Below are 21,636 nucleotides of genomic sequence, written 5' to 3' on the forward strand. Positions count from 1 at the left end.
GAAGAACAGTGAGGCAAAGGGGCCAACCTAGCCCCTCTCACACAAAGTCACTTAGTACCAGAACAGTTTTGGCCAGATGATCACCGGTCGATTACGGAGAATGAGGACAGATGAAGGGTAGATGGTGGTTTCTGGAAAGGAGATCTCCGGTCAGGCTCAAAGTCTCCAAGGGTGAAACAGGAGTCTTTTGAGGGCGTGTTTCAGACCACAGGGTGGGACCTAAAACAAGCTCAGGATCTCTAGAGGCCCAACTGCTATTGAGCACGTCAGGCTCAGCTAACAGTAGTGGCAGTCTACGGGTCTCTGAGTGCATTTCCATGGATATTAAGGGCACAACAGCCTCTGAGAGCACAGGTAGGCTTTTCAAATATAAGATGGTGGCGTATTAAGACAAGGTGAGGAACAGCTGGACATGTCTAAGAGCAATATAGAGGTAAGAGGACAAGGTGATAGCCTATTGAGGGTTAATGGTCGGGAGGGATTTCAGAAATTGGATAAAATGGGCTGCAGTGTCTTAAGGGAGAGTGAGGATGTGTTAGTTGGCAGTAGGTTTTGAAGGCCTGCTAGGAATGTCTGAAGGGAGGCTCAGGATCTACCAGGGATATATGTTCGTATCTAGCTGGAGGTGTCTGAAGTGGTGATGACAGTTTGCCGAGATATCGAATGACCAACTAAGAATTTCTGAAGGCTGTTTTGCCTAATGTCTCCAAGGGGATACAGAGGATCACCGATGGCCAGTTTCAACAATTTGAGGCCATAAGGCAAACTGGAGATTTCTACGGCCTGGATGACTGTCTTGGAAGGCTTACCAGTGGTGTCTTATGCCATGCCAGCAGTATCTGAAGGCCAACTGATGGCGACGAAGGACCAAATAGGGGTGTCTGATAGGAAACTATGTGCCACGAGGGCGATAAAATACTCTTGGAGAGCTCTCTGCTGGCAACCAAGAACAATTTGAAGCTCTCTGACTTTGTCTGAGGTCGGACTGCGGCTGCCTATTCACCAGCAGTGGTTGTCTGAAGGCCTCTAAGGGTCAGGTCTTTGTGAGCTGAGAATTGCTGATAGTCGGCATGTGGGTCTCAAAGCCAGGCGAGTGTCTTTAAGGGATTCTGAGAGTCTCAGGTGGTCTGCTTGATGTGTCTATGGTGAACTCAGGATGTCAAGTGGAGTACAAAGGGAAAGTAAGGAGTAGCTGTGGGTGACCAATGGCAGGTTAAAGGTCTCCTGCAGCATGCTAGACGTTTCTGTGGAGACACCAAGCATTGGGTCTTGTGGTTAGGTGAAAGTTGGGGTTCAAATCCATCCAGGTTCATGTTGTTGAGCCAGTGCTAAACCAGAAAGAGGTTTACCAGCAGGCGAAACCTGGCTAGCAAATCCACTGGGATCCAAGGGACATAAAACCCTCTGCATCTACAAGATTTTGATGGCTGTTCAAAACTGGAAGTACACAGCTATTTTCTGATGAGCCAAGTTGCTTTTACAAGCAGGAAACGTCTTCTTCAAAAACTTGTCTGTCACAACCCGATAATGGCTCATCTACGCTGGTACCGATGAATAATCTAACAGTTATTCCTAGCATTCACTACATACCATGGTTTAATGGATTACCTTACTAATGCCAAAGTGCAACTACTGGTAGCAATTGGACTAAAATATGTTATTATAGTTATATAGTTACTCAGCAAGGGCTCAGTCAAGTCATGAAAAGATACAAAAGAATCTAATTTATAATAAATCTAATTATCGTAAATGATAGGATTTGTTCAACAAGCAATCAATGGTGTGCCCATAGCCGGTGTGTTCTATAACGCTATGCAATTTCAGTCTATAAAAGGTGACATTTCGACCCTTTAAAACCGAAGTTAATGGGTCGCATATGAAGATACTGCGTGAAATAAATTGAAATTGGGGTCCACAGAAGAAGGGGTGGGCAAAGAATTCTGCTCTGCCGGGTGGAGTTTGCAGAGTTCCGAAAAACTCTGTGAAGTGACGCGAAGCATAGTTTTTTTCTTTCAAGCGGCTTTGCAACATTAAGTTGGCAAGTGCCTGCAAGGAAAAATCGCATGCTAAACCTCCTACTGGCGAGAGTTCTCAAAGCTGGTGGTCGAGGCAGGTCGTGACCGCTCGCGTTGCGAAATTTGCCACTCATGTTGAGGAAGGTGCCTCTTGAGTAGAATGTCTACTCGAGCGGCAGAAAGCAGTGCCCTTTGGTCCGTACTCACTGATTTTTACAGTGTGGGACAAATTCCCTCCGCAAAAAATCTGTCGTGCAGCACGACTTAACATACTCCGTAGTTGGTGAAACTCCGTGGAGCGCAGCTGAGATTTTGTGGCCCTTTGCAGAGTTCTGCAGAGTAAAACTCTGTAAACTCCACCCAGGCCAACCCAGATGGGAATGAAAGTTCGTAAAAAAAATGGGTAAAAAATACTCATTGAGAAAAGTAACCGACTGAAAGTAAACACATAGCGTGTGCATTAAGATGCCACCAGTCTGTTCACTGGAAGGCAAGGTCCTGGTTTCGCCCAGGAGCCCTACAAAAGGGGGTGGTGATGGACGAAGCATCAGAACCAATCAAACACTCACACCCAGTCAACAGATCTGGGTTTGATCCATCACCGTTCTTTAGCCCACTCTGCCGCCCCCGTTCAGACATGGCCATATGCAAATTAGTCTGACCCTGTGCCTCATTGGAACAGTCCAGCCCGAACTGCCAAGCCATGCCTTCCCTGGACCGTTAACAAGCTTCCTAGGACCGGTTGCTGGCATTTCAGCCGTCTTCAGCCAGGCTTGCTTGAATCCAGTGGCAAAGTGAGCAAGGGACTCACGCCTGAGCATACCCTGCCAACTTATGGCAAACAAAGCAGTACAAAAGGGGGTGGTGAGGGGACCAGTTTATCGTTGGAAGCAGAGGTTCTTGAGTGGTAGCTACATTATTGAGGACTTCTGTCAGTATATTGGTTTGGACCTCCTACATGGGCAGTGTTAGGCCAAGAACGTCACTGCCCTCCAGATGACAGTTGCAAAGTAGGTAGATTCTCAGGGTCATAGGATTTGAGAAATTCAGAGTCAATGTCAGGGGATGTGTTCAACCGACTGGCATCTTGAAGGACTTAAAAAGTTAGCTTCTTCATAAATGTCATCAACATCATCCTCATAACACTGTTGTTTAGGGTCTTACAAACTGTAATGATATTGTTTAGGACATTGTTAAGCTTCCAAATTTGATAAAACTATCAGATCCGAATTTGGCATTGTTGCCGGCATAAAGGCTCAGACCTGTGGCATCAGTCTCGGTGCCATTGGACGTTGCGCCGGATCATGGGCTGGCAGTGCCGGGCTCGTTGACAGGGTCAACCTCATGTGGAGGTCAACTGGCACAGTCAGGACGGATCTGCCGAAGGGCCCCGGGCAGGTTGCCCCCTCGAATCAGTGAGGACCGAAGGCAATCCATTGGGATTCGATGGAATACCAAAAATTACTGGTTTTTGTCTGCTGTGGCTGCTCGCTGAGGTAGATTAGAGGCACTTTGGGAGCAGCTATGAGTTTCAGAGGCTCTCGGGGAATTGGACAACTCTGAAAGGTGTAAGTGGTGGGACATCATCGACCCATGTTTGGACTTATTGTGCGATTTACAGGACTTACTTGAAATACTGGATCTCAATGTAGAGTGGTCCTGATATCGGCCAATGGAGTGAGACTGCAGGGGTGTGGAATTTAACAAAATATCATCTTGTTCATGGGACAGTTTCCTTCATAAATCTACTTATCCTGTAACAAAATCCACTTGTCCGTTTGGTGCTATGTAGTGCAGTGCCAAATTATGGCAGCAATGTCATTATAGAGGAGCTCTGATAATAGCGTCTCTGATTATGTCAGAGCTCATATCATAGTAGGGTTTCATTTCTAGCAATTCCCTTATATTGCCACCTTTCCACAGAGCTACATACTGGGGCTGGAGGTAGTGGTAAGCAATAGTTCCCCATGGTTGGAATGCCTTTCTGAGTCTGTGCACACCTGCTAACTTGCATGCTTTATGGGTTTTCATCAGCTCGCTCTATTATTTTCCAACACGGAGAAAGGTTGAACATTTCCTCCTGACAAGGGCAGAAGTCAAACTTCTTTCAGAATTAGGGGAAACGAGTGATTGGTGGGAAAGTGAACTTGTTTTCGTTCAACAGATTTTCACATGAGCAAATCTACACATGCATATTTGCTCATGCTAAAGCACAGTTCACAAATATTTTCCAGGAATACAATTTTCTTACCTACTTCTGTAAATTCTTATGAATTCATGAAATCTGTATATCTGCACTAATTCACTGACATGCCAAGGGTGCACTTTAGTGACTTTCATTAAGAATTAGGCTCCTATTTAGGTCTGGCATTAACCTATATCTTTTGGTTTTATTAAAATTCTCTCGCTCTGTACCGGATGGCTTCACTGTGAGTGACAGCATTCTGTCCTTTCAAATGGAGCATATCAGCACACAAAGTAGTTTTGTTCAATACCAGGAACTACTGCAATTTGTGGTTTTGAGACCAAAAATATTTTTTTCTTTTCCAATGTTTGTAATAATGTTGATGGCCCAGCAGCTCCCACAAAAACCATGTCAAAACAAGACACGCATTGACAAAATCAAAAGACTGACCACCAATGTCACACCTATTGACTTTGCCAATACTGGTTTATTTTCATGTTTCCTATAATTTTGTTGAAACCGGTTATACTGATTTTCCATAATGAATATTTTTGGGAAATACTAGCCATGCATCAACATATTTTTTACAAAATGATGCTTCAAAGAAGTGGCACCTAACATTTTACAGTAGTCTAGAAAAACATGTTTAACATACTTGCATTTTTTTATGAACATTTTATTCTGAAAGCAAAGAATCATCAATCTTGCTTTCAAGCTTTTGCATAAATTTGCATCTAATCGGAGAGCATCCTGGGATCATTATACGAGGCCTCATATTGTTAAACTTTGCAAATGTGTACACATTTTTATACTGGAACCACTGTTGGTAGTGCCATCTGACCTTTCATTTCCTTAGAGTGTTCACCCTAATAATTAAGGATTTGTATTAATGAACCATAAATACAAGTTTGAACAGCATTAACATATGGACACAAATATTACATTAACTTGCCAGAGACAGAATTGTGGGCTGTGGCTGCACTCTGGGTGCCTCTCAGTGCTTAATTTGAGCAGGTGGTTACTGGTGATTGGTACTGGCACTTAATAGTTAACATCGGCACTTATGACAGTCGCCACATGGTGGCACTATTTGTGCAATTAAAAGATGAGCAGAACAACAAAGGTTTACTAATTCAATAAACATTAAAAACAACTAACACCAGCCACCCAAACCATTATTACAGCTTTGGGGGCCTCGAACTGTCTGAAATGTCCCATTTGTAGTAGTGTGCTGGTTAGTAGCTATGTAGGTACTGTTATTGGCAGCGCTGACAGTGGCAATGGGTGGTACAAGCTGTAGTGGTCTCCTGACGAGAGCCCTGACACTTATTTTTTACAAATTAAGCACCGGTGGCTTCTTTTTGGCTCGTCCCTGGATTTGGCTAAGCATGCGCCTGGTCCTTTAAAACAGATTCTGGAGCAGAACGACAGACTCAGTGGCGCGTCATCGGCCAGTGAGAGAAGACACGTGCATTGTGGTGGAGCCACTGATACACTATGCAGCTGACTGGCGATTAATGAGAGACGAGTAGGGGCCTCTATGCTGTAGGTGTCTGGTACTGCCTACAGGATCACTGGACATCTGGCAGCAAGAGGGATCATTATTACTGACCTCATGCTGCCCTCAACGGGAGTCTGGAGGGTTGATTCATTGGTACTCTTCGTACTACGGTGGTAAAGGACAAGGGGCTTACCAGGCAGCGGAAAATGGCCAAATTAAGAAAGCCTCTTAAGCCCACCACTGAGAGGATGGCAGAGCGGAACGATGTAGGGGTTAGGACCTCCTTCCACATGGACATTATCCTGGAAGAAATACAGTGCTCCTGAAAAGCCCTTGAACTCAAGATCAGAGCAGTGAAGGAGGATGTCGTACTCCTAGGATGCTGCACTCCTCTGCTAAGTTCTCCGTAATACTCTGAGTGACAGAGGCTGAAACCCACATTTCTGTGCTGGAAGACACAATGAAGGATCTGCGGCAGATGGCTCAAACTACAGAGCTCCACATGTCAACGGGCAACAAGGGAGGAAGATGGAGTGGTCCGTTCATAGAGAAATAATCTTCAGTTTGTGGGGTGACTCAAGGGAGAGGGGTGGGGCTGGGGCTTGAACCATATCACAACCGGAACATTTTCTGGAGAACTGTTTTCAGACTTTCTTGCCAGTGGACTAGCTATTCTCTTGTTTCCTGGCAGAGAAGGCACACCAGGCGTTTCTCCTGAAGCCTTCACCGGATGCCGCACCAAGCCCTAGAATTTCCCACTTCCGAAACTAATAGAGACTGTGACTTGATCTTGAAGACGGAAAGAGTCCTGGGCAAAATACGTCTGAACGCTCTTCAGAGCCTTATCTTCCATGACTGTATAAGAATAGTGCAACAACAGAGGAAAATCTTTGATCAAAATAAAATTCCAAGCAATGGAAGTGATGCTGTATCCTGCAAAACTAAAGTTTATATTTCATGGAAAGCATCTAGTTTTTGATCATCCAGATAGTGTTTGGGAATGGGTTGAGGAGTGGCCCATGTATACCAGCTTGCAGAGAACAGGAGAGGTGGCTGGAAGACATACAAGGTGGACCGAGATGAGGCACCATTCCCGAAGGAGGCGAAGAACACGGAGGCCATCCTTCCCGTCCTTTAGGTGAAAATCTGTGGGGGCACAGGACAGATTTCTACAAACACAGATGTAGGCAGTATGTATGCAGATCCCTCCAAGGTTGGGGGAATGGCCAACTCCGCTTTTTAGGTCTCGCCTGAGACAGCGCTTCAGCGCTGCTCTCGCGAGAGCTTTTGTAAATGGGGGATATGGAAGTGCAAACGAGTGCTTTCAGGCCTCCAAATACAGTGCATGTGTGCCGGGCGCGCGCACCATTTGGCAGCCTGAAAGCACTCGTTTGCACTTCCTGATCCCCCACCATTTGGCAGCCTGCACACCATTTGCTTTCACTTTCGCGGCCGCTTTGATGTTTGATCGCGATCGCGATCACTTCCAGTTTTGCGGCCACACGGCCGCTTGTTTTGTCTTCCTTACATTTTCCCCTGCGATCACTTCGCGGTTAACTTCCTTGTATATTTATGAAGTGCACTGCTTTGACTTCAAGCCCACACGCGCTGTTTTAATCAATTGCTTTCTGTTCCATTATCAGCCGCCCTCCACCCTCCGAACACAAACACAGCAGAAGCAGTCCTCCGGTGGTCCGCCCATTCTGCGAGCAAGCCTCCACCATCTCCCTGCTCAGGTAGGGAGAAGCCCGCCGAGGCGTACTGCACATTGGCAGACACAAATGTCGGACATCGGCAATCTGAAACTTGGCCTTGCCAATGCTTGTTATCTTCGCTCCGGAACCACTCACGTATACTTAGATGCCCCTACTCGAGCTGTAGACCTAAATGTTTCCTAGTAAAACAGGACATAGCACAGCGCTGTCACTGGCAGTGGACATCAAAGACGGACGAGTGTACATTCCTGTCTGCGGGAAATAAATGTAAACATATTTGCCTATAATCAGAGTCCAGCCCCCTTTGCAGAGCAAGCTACCCCGGGCCGGGGCCTCGCCTTCCCAAATGGAGCATATGTTTGCCCACACCCCAGGCCCCGTGCAGCTGGCTCACCCCCGCAGAGTAGGCCTGGCATGTGAGGGGGCTGGCAGGCACAGCATCAAAGCCCAGAGTGCGCTGTACCAACCCTGCGTTGCATCCCCCAGCCTGAGGGACATCTACGGCCTTTGTGCACGGTGGTCGCACCCACCGAGCAGGGCACACGGCTTCTGGAAGGGATTATGCATGTGCAGTGATGTGTGTGCCAGCCTCTTACTTGCTTTTAAATATGAATTTCACATTGACGCGGCGCCTTAAAGCCATGGATACCACATATGGCACTACTGCTTACACAGTGGGCAGTGCCAGTGGTAAACATTGGCACACCGGCTCCGAGACGAATGCAATATTGACCCTACTGTGACACTGATGAAGCCATAAACAGAAAAGAACACTTGTTTAGATAACCAGCCTAATTTCACAATAGTTTAAGGCGCCCCTCACGTTCAATAATTTGATCACACCTGAATCCATTCATATCTAAGAATTAGACCATTTCACAAAAACAGTAAAATAATAAATAGAAAGATAAAATAGCTTTACTTATAGTGGTATCAACATTAAATCCTTCTTATACTTATTATCATTATTAATATCAATAATAATTATTGCAGTCCTATAATTATTGTATTGGCGTTATTATTTTACTTGTTATTATTACTGTTGTCTTTTTTTGTTAGTACTTTTTTTTGTCTCATGTCTTTGGCATGCTAGTCTATATTTTCAGCTAATAGGCAAATCTTTTTTTCCCGCCATTCTCTCTCTCCACTTTTATTACCTTTCATTCTCTTTGCCTATCTCAGCCTCATCTTCCATGATAACTTTTCCCCTTCTTTCTTGCAGTCCCACTGCGCTCTCTCTCTCTCTCTCTCTCTCTCTCTCTCCCTTTGTCTCTGTCTCTCTCTCTCGCTCCCTCTCTTTCTTTCCCGCTCCCTCTCTCTTTCTTTCCCTCTCTCTTTCTCTCTCCCACTCTCTTTCTCTCTCTCCTTCCATTTCTCTCTCTTTCTTTCCCTCTAGCTCTCCACTCTCTCTCGCTCTCTCTCTACCCCTCTCTCTCTCCCTCTTCTTTCCCTGTCAGTTTCTCGCCCTCTCTCTCTTACTCTCTCTCTCTATCTCTCTCTCTCTCGCTCTCCTTCCCTCTCTCTCGCTCTCTCTCTCCCACTCTCTTTCTTTCTTTCTTTCTCTCTCCCTCTCTCTTTCTCTCTCTCCCCCCTCGCTTCTTCCATGATGACTTTTCTCCATCTTTCTTGCTGTCCCACTGTGCTTTCTCTCTCCTCCCCTCTCCCTCCCTCTCACTTTCTTTCACTCTCTCTTTCTCTCCCTTTCTCCCTCTCCCTCTCTTTTTCTCTCTGTCCCTCTCTCTCTCTCTCCCTCTCTCTCCCTCTTTCTCTCCCTCTCTCTCATTCCCTCTCTCATTCTGTTTCTCTTTCTCTCTCTCTCTATTTCTCTCTCCCACTCTAGCTTTCTTTCCCCCCTCTCTCTTTCCCTCTCTCTTTCCCTCTCTCTCTCCCTTTCTCTCTCCCCCTCTATCTCTCTCCCTCTCTCTTTCTCTCTCTTTCGTTCCCTCTCGCTCTACTCTCTCTCTCTCTCCCCCTCTCTCTTTCTTTCTCTATCTCTCTCCCCTCTCTCTCTCTCCCTCCCTCTTCTCTCCATCTCTTTCTATCCCTCTCACTTTTTCTGTCCCTCTCTCTCTCCCTCTCTCTCTCCCTCCCCCTCTCTCTTTCTTTCGCTCTTTCTCTCTCTCTCGCACACACACACACACTCTTTTTCCCGAGATCCATATATTTATAACCACATCTTAAACTTATGGTGGTGCGATAGGTGGCACTGCCTCCTTGCGATTGCTCCCTGATGGAAAAAATGCAAAATGTAAAAAATATTCAGTCTCTAATTTGTATTCATGGCTACAAAACCAATGCTTGATTTCCAAAATGTGGTAAACCATACATTGCTAACAACCTTCCTCAAATATGCTTTTCACACAGCATAAAGTGAATATAAACTGCTTTCTTAGCACCACAAAACATATTTTTTTAGGTCTCGCCTAGGCAGCATTAGGGTTAGTAATGCTCATTAAGAAAACATTTATGGTTGTGGTTGAAGCAAAATCAGCTAATAATTTTAAGGATGTAGGATCACCAGCATGTGTCAGATAGCTAAGTTAACAGAAAATACAGAACATGAGTAGATAAACTGGTGGAATAATTTTTGGTTATAAATGGAACGTCGACAGATGAGGCAAGGATGAAAAAGCATGTACCAATGACTGGTAACAACAAGCATTGCAATGCAATATGTCTCACATTTACGCGAGTTTAAGCTATTAGCATTGTAAATGACAATGCATTTTATTTACATTTCAAAAACCAAAACATAAATAAAAGGCCTTTTTATTTACAGTGCCAATAGCTCATGCTCAGGTAAATGCGAGACCTGTTGCATTGCAAATGCTTGTTGTAACATGGCACGATATCCTACATCAGAGGTCAACCTTGCACAGATTGTTAACGTTTTGTGTTCCTAAACGTTTAGGGCGCCAAATGATTATACTTAGTACATGTAGGAAGTGGAGGAGTCAAAGGATTGCTCCGTTGGGTTTGTTTAGGTTTTTTTTAAATGTATTTATTGAGTTTTTATGAGAAGCAGCTAACATAAAGCTTACAATCATTACAGACGCATAAATGCACTTTCTGGAACTAGGTGCATCTTTTACAAAGTTGTCATGCACAGTGCAGTGATGATCATTACATTTGTAACAGTCAGTCTTGAACATAAGATGGAAGAAGAGCAATACAGTGGAATGTACATGATGTCTTCACCGTTGATAGGTATCCACATTACAAATTTCAATATACAACAAGGATCTAAACTTATAACAGGGTATCAGAACGAAATCTGATCATGACTCAATTGTTAACCCGGTCTCGTGCAGTCTGGTAGGTATCATGAAATGCACATTTCATTTACAGTTTTTGTGACCTTAAACAGCATTACCGTCACAACCCTGATCACCTATTTTCAGCCGCTGTGTCTACTGGATGAGATAGTAGGGAGCTTTTCAAAGGATCCATATATCTTTGGGACGTGATGCCATGGGGAGCAATTCAGCATGATCATTCAGTTGTTTGTGACAAAATAATAAATCAGTGATCCAATCCTTGAATTTCGGAGCCCTTCCTCGCACCCATCTATATGCAATTCGGCGTTTGGCCATCAATACCTCCGGAGCAGCGTATCTGCGAATGGGCTTGTCTATGAGTTTAATATATCCCAACGCTAGTAGTGGGGACTTTACAGAGGTCAATGACGTCATCTGCTCCAACGCTTCAAAGATTGGTCGCCAATATTCATGTATACTTGCGCAGCACCACGCTAAATGGAGAAAGACGGCACCTTCCATGCCACATCTATCACACCTATCGGTGTCTCGCAGTTTGTATTTGTACATTTTGGCTGGCGTGTAATATAGGCGGTGTAAAAATTTTAAATGTGTAATACGCAGTCTGCTATTTGCTGACACCTGCTCCGTCTGTAGGCAGCAATAAGTCCACTGTTTATTCGATAACTCACAACCTAGCTCTATGTCCCAGTGTGTGCGGGCATGGCACTAGTCTACCACCTGTTGCGTATGTATCGCATTGTAAAGTGTCGAAATAGCGTGCTCCGAAAAGGTGGCTTGGAGCATCGCATGCAGTGGAGTTGATGTAGGGGGCTCTAGTGGTTACGCCGGGGTATTGTCACGCACGACTTGCCTAAGTATCACATAGAGAAACACGTCTAGTGGTGAGGACGGTGTGTTATGAAATATTTGTTCTAAGGTGCGAAACTTCCCATTATGATACATGTCTCCCCAGCATGTAATGTTCGTCTTCGCCATGACTTTCCTAAACCCTGCCTCCTGAAGCAACTGTACGGGGGTGATACATCAGCGGGAGTAGTGGAGAGTAAAGCACAGGGGCCTGTAGTAATTTCATAATATGCTTCCAGGCAGTCACTGTACATGTGACCATCGTGGTATCTTTTGTCACGAGGCTGGGGGACGCTGCATATCATACCTGCCAAGGGAATAGGATATGCGAGCCATTGCTCCACTGCTACTTGTGGCATGAAACCAATAGTAAGCATAGTGAGCCTGTGCACATACATAGTATAGCTCAAGGTTTGGGACATCAAACCCACCCTGTGAGTAAGGCCTAGTGATCACGTCCCATTGTAGTCGTGGCTACCTGCACCCCCATGTTAATCTGATCATTTCAGAGCGTAAAGCAGTGAAAAAATGACTGCCCGGGTAGTACGGAATGTTCATGAATAAGTATAGTAACTGCGGGAGAACCACCATTTTGATTAGTGAGGTGCGTCCTGCCGTAGATAGCAGCATAGAGATCCAGCTTGTGATGTGGTCTAGTGTCCTGCCATAATTAAGGCGCATTAACTCCTCCCTATCCCTGGTGATGTAAATACCCAAATACTTTACTTCTGTGTTACACCACTCTAGTGGATAATCCAGTGGGAACTGTGTGACCGCAGAGGTGAGAGGGAATATTTGCGACTTCCCCCAGTTTATGTGGATTCCCGAGAGTCTCCCAAAAATAATGAATTCCCTCAAGATGGGATTTAGATTTTGTTGCGGGTCTCTTATGTACAGGGTGATGTCATCTGCATAGAGGGAGATGAGCACCTGGCACATGGGGCAGTGTAGGCTTTATCCTGGTGGTGCTGCCGCAGTCTAGCCACCAAAGGCTCAACTGCCAGCACAAAGAGCATGGGGGAGGGTGGGCATCCTTGCCTAGTACCCCTGGTGATTGGGAAGGCTGGAGACATCTGTCCATTAATTAAGACTTTGGCAGTTGGAGATTGGTATAGCAAGCCTATCCATGATAGAAACCCTATAGGCCTTCCCATGCGTTGCAGTATTTCTAGTAAATAGTCCCATTCTACTGAGTCGAACGCTTTTGTGGCATCTAGGAAGACTGCCACAAGCTCCAAATCAGGATCTACGTTCTGTAATATGGAAAAGAAGGTACAAAGATTGTTGCACGTCCTGGAATAAACCCAGCCTGGTCGGGGAGGACTAGTTTTTCCATCAACAAATGTAACCTATTGGCCAGTATCTTAGCTACAATTTTAGCATCATTGTTAAGAAGGGACAACAGCCTGCAAGACTCACGTCACAGTGGTCCACAGGATTCCCTGGCTTTAATAGGGCGGTAATGAGCGCCTCTCTCATCAAGGGTGGGAGGATACCATTCGTTTCAGCGTCTTCATAAACAGTTTTTAGGATGGGGCCTAATTGATCAATAAATGCTTTATAAAAGTCTATGGGGAGCCCATCTAAACCCAGGGGCTTTACCAGATTTCATTTGCATAATAGCCTCATGTATTTCGTCCAACACAAAGGGAACATCTAGGAATTCCCTTTGCGAGTTTCCCAGCCACCCTAAGGCTACATCGTCCAGATAGTTGGCTAAGTCAAGTGAGCCTCGCCTGCTAGTAGAATACAGCGTGGAATAATGAGTGGTAAATGCGACCAATATATCAGCAGTCTGCACCAACAGATACTAAAGTCTCCAGCCCCTCAAGGTTGTCCTTCAATTTCTTCAAGGTGCTCTGAATGTCGCACAGAACTCCTGAGCTCTTAGAAATGCAGAAACCTCAGATTGTGACCTTAAAGGCCTCCCAAACTGTCTCAACACTGTCAACGAACCCCAAATTTCTCTGAAAGAAATCTGTGATTTCCTGCCATAATTCACAGTAAAACACTGTGTCCACTAGGGTTAGAGGTGATAGTCTCCAGCTTCCTTGGGATGCTTCGCACCCTGGGAGGGGGGGGTGGGGGGGGGGGGGGGTCAGCGACAGTCTGACAGGAGAGTGATCCAAGTATGTTCTCGCCAAATGTGTAACTGAGACTATCGATGGGCCTAGGTCGCGAGATACTAGACAGCAATCCAATCTAGCCCAAGATGCATGCAGAGCTGTATAATGTGTACCTTCAGTTTTATGTGGATGGACATGTCGCCATGCGTCTAATAACCCATTGTCAGCCACCACGTCTCGCAACAGCGTATGTGATCTAATGTAGCGATGTGGTGCCGGATTGGATTTGTCCATCGCTGGATTTATAGTACTATTAAAATCTCCCCCTCAGATTAGGTGAGTGGAGCCTATGTCCAGAATATTCCCCCAAGGTGTGGCAAAGAAATCAGGGTTGTCAATGTTGGGCCCATAGCAGAAGACCAGTGTGACGGATACTGTACCTAACCTGCCCCAGACCATACAGTAGCGTCCTTGTTGATCCTGCGCCGTGCCAGTAGGAGTAAATAGAGTGCGCTTTTTTATAAGTATGGCTGGCCCTCTGGAGAATAAGGAGAATATCCTGTGAACTGCCCACTTACAAGCAAATGAAGTAGCATGACGGGAGTTCAAGTGAGTCTCTTGAAGCAGTGCAACCCGGATATGATGGTGTTCCAGGTATGCAAGTACCTGTCTACGTTTGCGTGGATCACCTAATCCTCTAACATTTCAAGTTAAAAAATTTAAGTTCGGATTAGTTTCTGAGCTGGCCATATAAGAAGTTGTATTCTAATGTAAAACGCAGTGTATGATCTACATCTGCGAATCTGGTACATTGCATGCAATACAAATATAGTCTGTTCCTTATTCTCTTTTGCGTCGTGCCCCATTAATCAATCAATCAATCACATAATTTGTAAAGCGCACTACATACCCGTGAGGGTTTCAAGGCGCTGGGAGGGGGTGTGGGGGGCGGAGGCGCTGTTACTGGTTGAAGAGCCAGGTCTTGAGTTGTCTCCTGAAAGTCAGCAGGTCTTTGGTTTGTCGCAGGTCGAGGGGGAGGGTGTTCCAGGTCTTGGCGGCGCGATGGGAGAAGGACCTGCCTCCGGAAGTGGTTCTACGGATGCGTGGGACCGTGGCCAGGGCGTGGTCGGCGGAGCGGAGGTTCCTGTTGGGTACGTAGAAGGAGAGTCGACTGTTGAGATAGGCTGGGCCGGTTTTGTGGAGTGCTTTGTGTGCGTGGATCAGGAGCTTGAAGGAGATTCTTTTGTCGACCGGGAGCCAGTGCAGGTTCCTCAGGTGGGGGGTGATGTGGTCGCGGCGCGGGACGTCGAGGATCAGGCGTGCGGAGGCATTCTGGATTCTCTGTAGTCTGCTGCTGACTAGGGCCTGGGTAACGGTTTTCCTCGTGTTAGTCGGAATCCATCTGTAGATCTTGCGGAGCATGCGGAGGGTGTTGAAACGGGCGGAGGAGACTGCGTTGACTTGTTTGGTCATGGAGAGTTTCGAGTCGAGGATTACTCCCAGGTTGCGTGTGTGGTCGGTGGGGGCCGGGGGGGACCCCAGTGAAGTGGGCCACCAGGAGTCGTCCCATGCGGACCCACGCCCACCCACTGTAGCATTCCAATCAAGCCAGAATGAACAATCCCACCCCCAGAGGCGGTGGACTCCTAGGTTCATGCACAGTTACACCCTCCCATCCGTGTTGCAGGGTAGTCGGGAAACAAACTCGTCGGCGACAGGGGTGCCCGGTGCTAAGTGTCATACATCGCCAGGAGGGCACTTATCTGATCCTGATGCTCCAGCCGTTGCCCTTCACCGAGACTGCATGTCAGTGTTCTATCGTCCCAGCATGAGGCAGGAGGTGGATTCTCCGGCCTGAAGGGGAAAAGAAGGTGAAGTACCGCACTAGTCCCATGAGGCACACAGCGGTAGAGCTAAAGTTTGTACTATTCCCTGGCTGGGGACGATGATCTCCGTGACAGTTCCTGTGGGTGCTGGAAATATTTGGGCGTTTGATGCGCTTCAAGAAGTCATCTACTTGCTGCGTATTAGTGAAAACAATGTTGTTTGCCTTGGTGTGTCACTCGTAGGCGAGCCGGATACATGAGCGCATAATGAATTTGTGCCTGGCGAAGTTTGTGCTTGGCGGGAATGAATTCCCGTCGTTCTTCCTGGACAGTGGCTGTGAATTCAGGGTAGAGGATGAATGCGTTCACCTCAAACGTGAGATGTCTCTTTTCATGTGCTGTTTTGAGTGCCACATCGTGGCCACAGTAGTTAAAAAACCTTGCGATGATGGAACCTGGTGTGCTTCCTGGCAGCGGTTTGGGGCCCAGGGAGCGGTGTGCCCTTTCCACTATGAATTGTGAGGATAAAGATTCAGCACCGATTATTTCATGCAGGAGCTTCTCTATAAACTCTTCCTCCCAGCCGGTATTGGTGCTCTCCGGGATGCCAATAACGCGGATATTGTTTCGTCTCCTGTGCTCCTCGAGGTCTTCATTTTTGGCAGCGATGACTATGTAGCTTGTCCATCTGCGCCATTTGCTTTTGCATTTTCAACATGTTATCCTCCAGGTCGTAGATGGGGCTTTCGGTCTCTTATACACTTGTCATGGTTGTCCAACTTATGGATAATAGCGTCCATACGAGTGTTCATTGTGTCCATTTTACCTTCTATGGAGGCGAGGCTTTGTCTCATTGCAAGGAGGAGTTCTTTCATGTCTTCATCTTGAAGTTGTGCCGCCCCCTGTGTTTGTTCTTCACTTATGTAGTCAGGATCTTCCTGTTGTGCACGGGTGCCTTTTATGGCCTCAAATGTCAGTCTGGTCCGTTTTGCATCTGCCTCCCACATTCTGTGGAGCGTATTCTATTTTTTGAGCAGCTGTTCTGGTGTCGGCAGTCTGCTACCTCCGTACGTTCAGTATCAGAGGTGAGGGTTACCACATTGAGCACTAAGAAAGGTCTCTAGAGATGGTGCCTCTGATATTGCCAGCGGTGCCCGTCTACCCCCAGCTGCAGGCCACTCAAGTGTAGAGGAGGTCAACAAAGTAGGAAGGTCACTGTTACTTTACTCCGGTGCAGGGCGTACAATCATACGTGCAGTCTATTATGCGCAAAGTCAGGGCAATTCTGTTTCCGCTGTGTTCAACACACTCTAAGCTGGAGGCAACTTGCAGTCCAGGAGGGGCGGTCTCACTGCGGAAATTCTGTGCTCGTGTACCCTCAGCTTGCAAGGAGGGCATGAGTGGGCTTTCCCTATAATGTCAGTTGGGCCGCTCAGGGACACGCTGAGGAGGCAGCATGAATAACGAAGATGCCACATTCAAGTGTAGCGTCCGCGAGTGGCCCTCTAAGCTGTGTTGCTATTGCCTGCAGATGAAAGGCATGGGGATCAATGAGGCATCCGAGTCAGTGCAGGTCTCCGATCCAGCACAGGTCAGTGCGCGGGAGTATCCGATTTCCGTGAGGCACGTAAAATTGCTGCAGCGCTCAAGTTGCTTTCCCCTGTAAGAGCGCAACGTGCAGCCAATGCGAATGCGGTCCTGCCACAGTAATAGCTGCGTTCCTTTAAAGGACCAAAAGTAGGGTCTGCTTGAGTCAAGTATAAGGTGCCATTGTTCTCAGGCAGGAAAATCCCGAGCAAGCCCCTTGGGTATCAAGGGGGCCACGCTCATGCGTATTCACAGCTAGCGATGCATGCAGGTAGCCTGCGGTCCCCGAGGCTGTGAGACAGGAGGCGCAGCAGGGGATATAAAGCCTCTTCAGACCACCAGTATTCGATATGAGTGCCCAGGAGGTGTGGGGTGCTCACGGAGGCTTAGCTTACATGCACTCACCGCCACCTCTCCAAAGCACCGCGAGTCCCGGTTGCATCAAGCGCACAGCCTAGCTTCCACGTGGGCGCCAAAGGTGCATGCGTATCTTGCTCCGTCCACACCGGATCCAGGCGCGCCAGGCCCCACCACAGGCGTCGCTTTGGAGGAACCTCTGCAGCAGACGGCAGCCTTCGGGAGACTCCACAACCACACCACTAGGTTACCGGGTCATGTACTTCAACCTGGTAACAGTGGATCTTTTCCTAGGACCTTCTGAGCAGGATAAATATACAGATTAGGGGACAGAGTTGCAGGAGCCTCACAGTAGTGTGGCCATCTTGCTCGTGCGCTACCTAGCGCCCCCTTGTTGAGGTTTAACAGTGATGACCTAGAACGTCAATGGGCTCCTCGATAAAATCAAGAGACAGGCGTCGACTTCCTATCTCAGACACCATGGCCCTAAGGTACTGCTCCTCCAATACTTTCTTACCTGTAACTCCTGTTATCTCATAGGGGAATTTCCACTGGTGTCATAAGCGCTGAATAAACCCGCTCACGTGAGCGGACCCCCGGAGTAGTTGTTTAATATATCTTTTTAAGAGTAGAGATTCTCCTTTCTTCAGAAAGGCCTGTAAAGACACTTACGACAGAGACAGATTATGCAGCCTATATACCTAGGCTGCAATTGCCAGATTCTTCTTCAAGAAGACAAAAAAGGGAAAAAATAAAGAATTTTAGGATAATTTAAGATGATTCACAGACAGCATAAATGTCCCTCACAAACCCTTTATGCAGAGATGAAAGCGAGCAGGACAGAGTAGCATCATATGCTGTCATTATATGTCTAAAATGACATTGTGCCTTTAAGAACCCAGATAACCCTAGTATCCCGTCATGCACAGCAGGTGAGTTACTTCAGTTCTCATTTCAGGCAATGTGTAAACAGATGAAGATTATACAAATATCTCAGTCCATTGCACCGTATAGATGGGAGGGTTGCTTAGGACTATAATGGAAATTCCTCTACAAGAGAAAAGGAGTTACAGGTAAGAAACTATTCCTTCTCTCGTAGGGGATTTCCATTTATCGACATAAGCGCTGAATAGAGTAGCAAGCTCCCCATATTGTGCGGTGGAGGAGACAGAGGATAAACTGGTAAGGTCAAGCAAAGAGATTTCTGAGGGAAGCCTGCCCTACTTGAGCATCTACTGAATCTAGGCAGTAGTGCTTGGTGAATGAATGTATGTACTAATTTCAAGGTAGCTGCTTTACAGATTTCAGGAATAGGGATATTGCATTGTAAAGCAGCAGTAGCTGCTTTCCCCCTAGTGGAGTGTGCTTTAGGCATAGCTGAGAGAGTTTTGTTAGCCTTTTGGCAGCACAATAAAATGAAAGACACTATCTTTCATGAAATAGATTACTTGGAGGTAGCTTACTCTGTTATGACCACACCGTAGTTGATAGACAATTGGTCGGATTTGTGGATGGATCAGGTTTTGTCTACATAGAATTTGAGAACTCTCCTCGCATCCAGAAAGTGAATAGTTCTTTCCACTTGAGTAGGGAGATTCTGAAAGAATGTAGGCAATGAGATTGTCTGGTTGACATGGAAGTCCGAAACAACCTTAGGGAGGAACTTTGGGTTAGTTCTTATAACCACTTTGCTAAAATGAAATACAGTGCATGAGAGCAGAGCACTTGGATCTCACCAACACCGCGGACAGATGTTATTGACATAAGAAAGGAATATGCTACTTACCAGTATGCATCTGTTCTTGGCATGTGGTGTTGGGCCCGGATGCTTGCAGTTAGTTTTTCCTCTTGGAAAGTCTTTGGAAGTCACGAGGTCGGTGACTCCTCCTCTGGATCGTACTGCGCATTGGAGTGGACGCATCTGGAGTCTTGCGTGGGGCACTATGAAAATGCAAGAGGCCATCATCCCTATCAGTTGCATAAACACTCTTGCTGGAAGGGAGTGTTGAAGTATGAATCTTTGTCGCAAAGCCTGAATGCTTGCAATCCTGGCCGGATTGGGGTAGGCTATGGCTTTGAGGTGTCTATGGTGGCACCGAGGTATTGCTTTACGTGGGATGGTGTTAGTTGGGACTTTTGGTGGTTCACCGTGAAGCCTAGTTGGTGAAGTAGTTGGATTGTAGTGGCGGTGTGGTGTACACATTGGTTGTAGGACATGGCTTTTATCAGCCAGTCGTCCAAGTATGGAACGACGTGAATGTGCTGTCTTCTGAGGTGTGCCGCCACTACCGCAAGGCACTTGGTGAATACCCGTGGTGCTGTTGTGACTCCGAATGGGAGCACCTTGAACTGGTAGTGTTGCCCGTCCACTACAAATCTGAGGTACTTTCTGTGAGCATGGTGTACCGGTATGTGGAAGTATGCGTCTTTCAAGTCCAGTGTGGTGTGGAAGTCGTTCTGGGAGAGGAGCGGAAGCACCTTCTGAAGCGTTACCATGTGAAAATGGTCCGAATGTATGTATGTGTTTAGGGGCCGGAGATCTAGAATAGGTCGTAGAGTCTCGTCCCTTTTTGGTATTAGAAAATATAGGGAGTAGACCCCTAAATTTTGCTGATTGACGGGAACTTGTTCTATTGCCTGTTTTTGTAGGAGGAAGATTACCTCCTGTTTTAGTAATGTGGAATGTTCTTGTGACATTGGGCATTGCCTGGGTGGAATGTTTGGGGGGGGGGGGGGGGGTGGGGGGTAGATGTTAATTCCAGGCAGTATCCTGACCGAATAATTTGGGTCACCCATTTGTCTGAGGTGATGGTCTCCCAGACATGGAGGAAATTTAGTAGTCTGCCCCGACCGGAGTGGGATGGTCTGGAGGGGGCGGGGGGGGGAAGTCATTGGGTAGGCGGTGTGGCAGAGCAGGCGGTATTTGTTTTGCCGCTGCCTTTATTATTATTTCCCCTATAGCCGCCTCTTTGATAACCCCTTGTGAAGGTGGACTGAGTGGGGGATTTGTAGGAAGTGGACGCACTATCTGAGGAGTAGCCTCTAGATGTACTCTGAAAGGAAGAGCGGCGAAAGGAGCGCCTAGGAGGGTGTGACTGCAGGGCTCCCATGGATTTCGCCGTATCAGTGTCCTCCTTCATTTTTTCGAGAGCCTCATCTACCTTTGGGCCGAATAGGTGTTCTTGGTCAAAGGGATGATTTAGGATGGAGGCTTGTACCTCTGGTTTGAAACCTGATATTCTCAGCCAAGCATGGCGACGGAGGAGGATGCTAGTATTAATGGCCCTGGAGGCTGTGTCTGCTGCATCTAAGGCACAGCGTATGGAGGTGTTAGTTATTGTCTTACCCTCTTGAATTAATTCATTGGTCCTAGTGTTGTATCTTTCAGGGAGGTGGTGCATTATGGTTTCTAATTCATCATAATGTGCCCCATCGTATCTGGCCAATAGCGCTTGGGTGTTGGCGATACGCCATATATTGGCTGCCTGTGACGCAGTGTGCTTTCCTGACGCGTCCAGTAGCTTTGACTCTTTGTCAGGTGGTGGTGCTTCGCCTGACGCCTGGGAATTTGACCTTTTTCGTGCAGTGGAAACCACTAGGGAATCTAGTGGCGCTGGCCCTTTGATATAGGCAGGATATGTGGGGGCAGCTTTGTACTTTTTCTCTATGCGCGGGTTAATGACCCTGGCCCTGACTGGGTCCTTAAAAACCTCTGGCGCATGTTTTACCACCCCCTTGAGCATAGGTAGTATGGAGGTAGACCTATGTGCGGTATCAAAAGTGTCGAGGAGGAAATCCTCCTCCACTGGGTCAGTGTGTAACTCTACCCCGCGATAATGTGCCGCCCTTTGAAGTAGGTGGTGGAAACCTAATGAGTCTTCCGGTGGAGATGGCCTGGAAGGGTAAAGGTCATCTTGTGGGACGTCTGGAATATCTGGGTTATTGTAGTTGTCCCATGGGTCTGGGGATCCTGTAGGGGTAGGGTCTTGGGGCACATCCCCGGGATCGTGATATGGGTCCCCCTGATCATCATCGTCTGGAGACGGGGTCGGAGAGCGATGAGGTGGGGGTGGTGAAGGCAGAGGGGGCGGAGGTGGAGAGGGTGGAGGAGGTGGGGGAAGGTATTCTGAAAGGGGAGGTAGCAGAGTCCTTCCTCTTTGGAGGTGGAGGCGGAGCCGGTTTGTCCAAATGTCTCTTTTTGGAAGAGAGTGCCAAATGTCCAGTTTTTGGATCCTTGGTAAGAGTTTTTTGTAAGGG

At 47.1% G+C, this 21,636-nt stretch overlaps 1 protein-coding gene across 1 annotated transcript in view; it reads right to left on the minus strand.

The window, feature by feature from the left end:
- The window catches only part of ETFB (electron transfer flavoprotein subunit beta), a 394,856-nt gene that overhangs the window by 177,623 nt on the left and 195,597 nt on the right, over nt 1-21,636 (minus strand). The gene's annotated exons all lie outside the window — the stretch shown is intronic.

The sequence above is a fragment of the Triturus cristatus genome, chromosome 7 (genome assembly GCF_964204655.1).
Source record: "Triturus cristatus chromosome 7, aTriCri1.1, whole genome shotgun sequence".
NCBI lineage: Eukaryota > Metazoa > Chordata > Amphibia > Caudata > Salamandridae > Triturus > Triturus cristatus.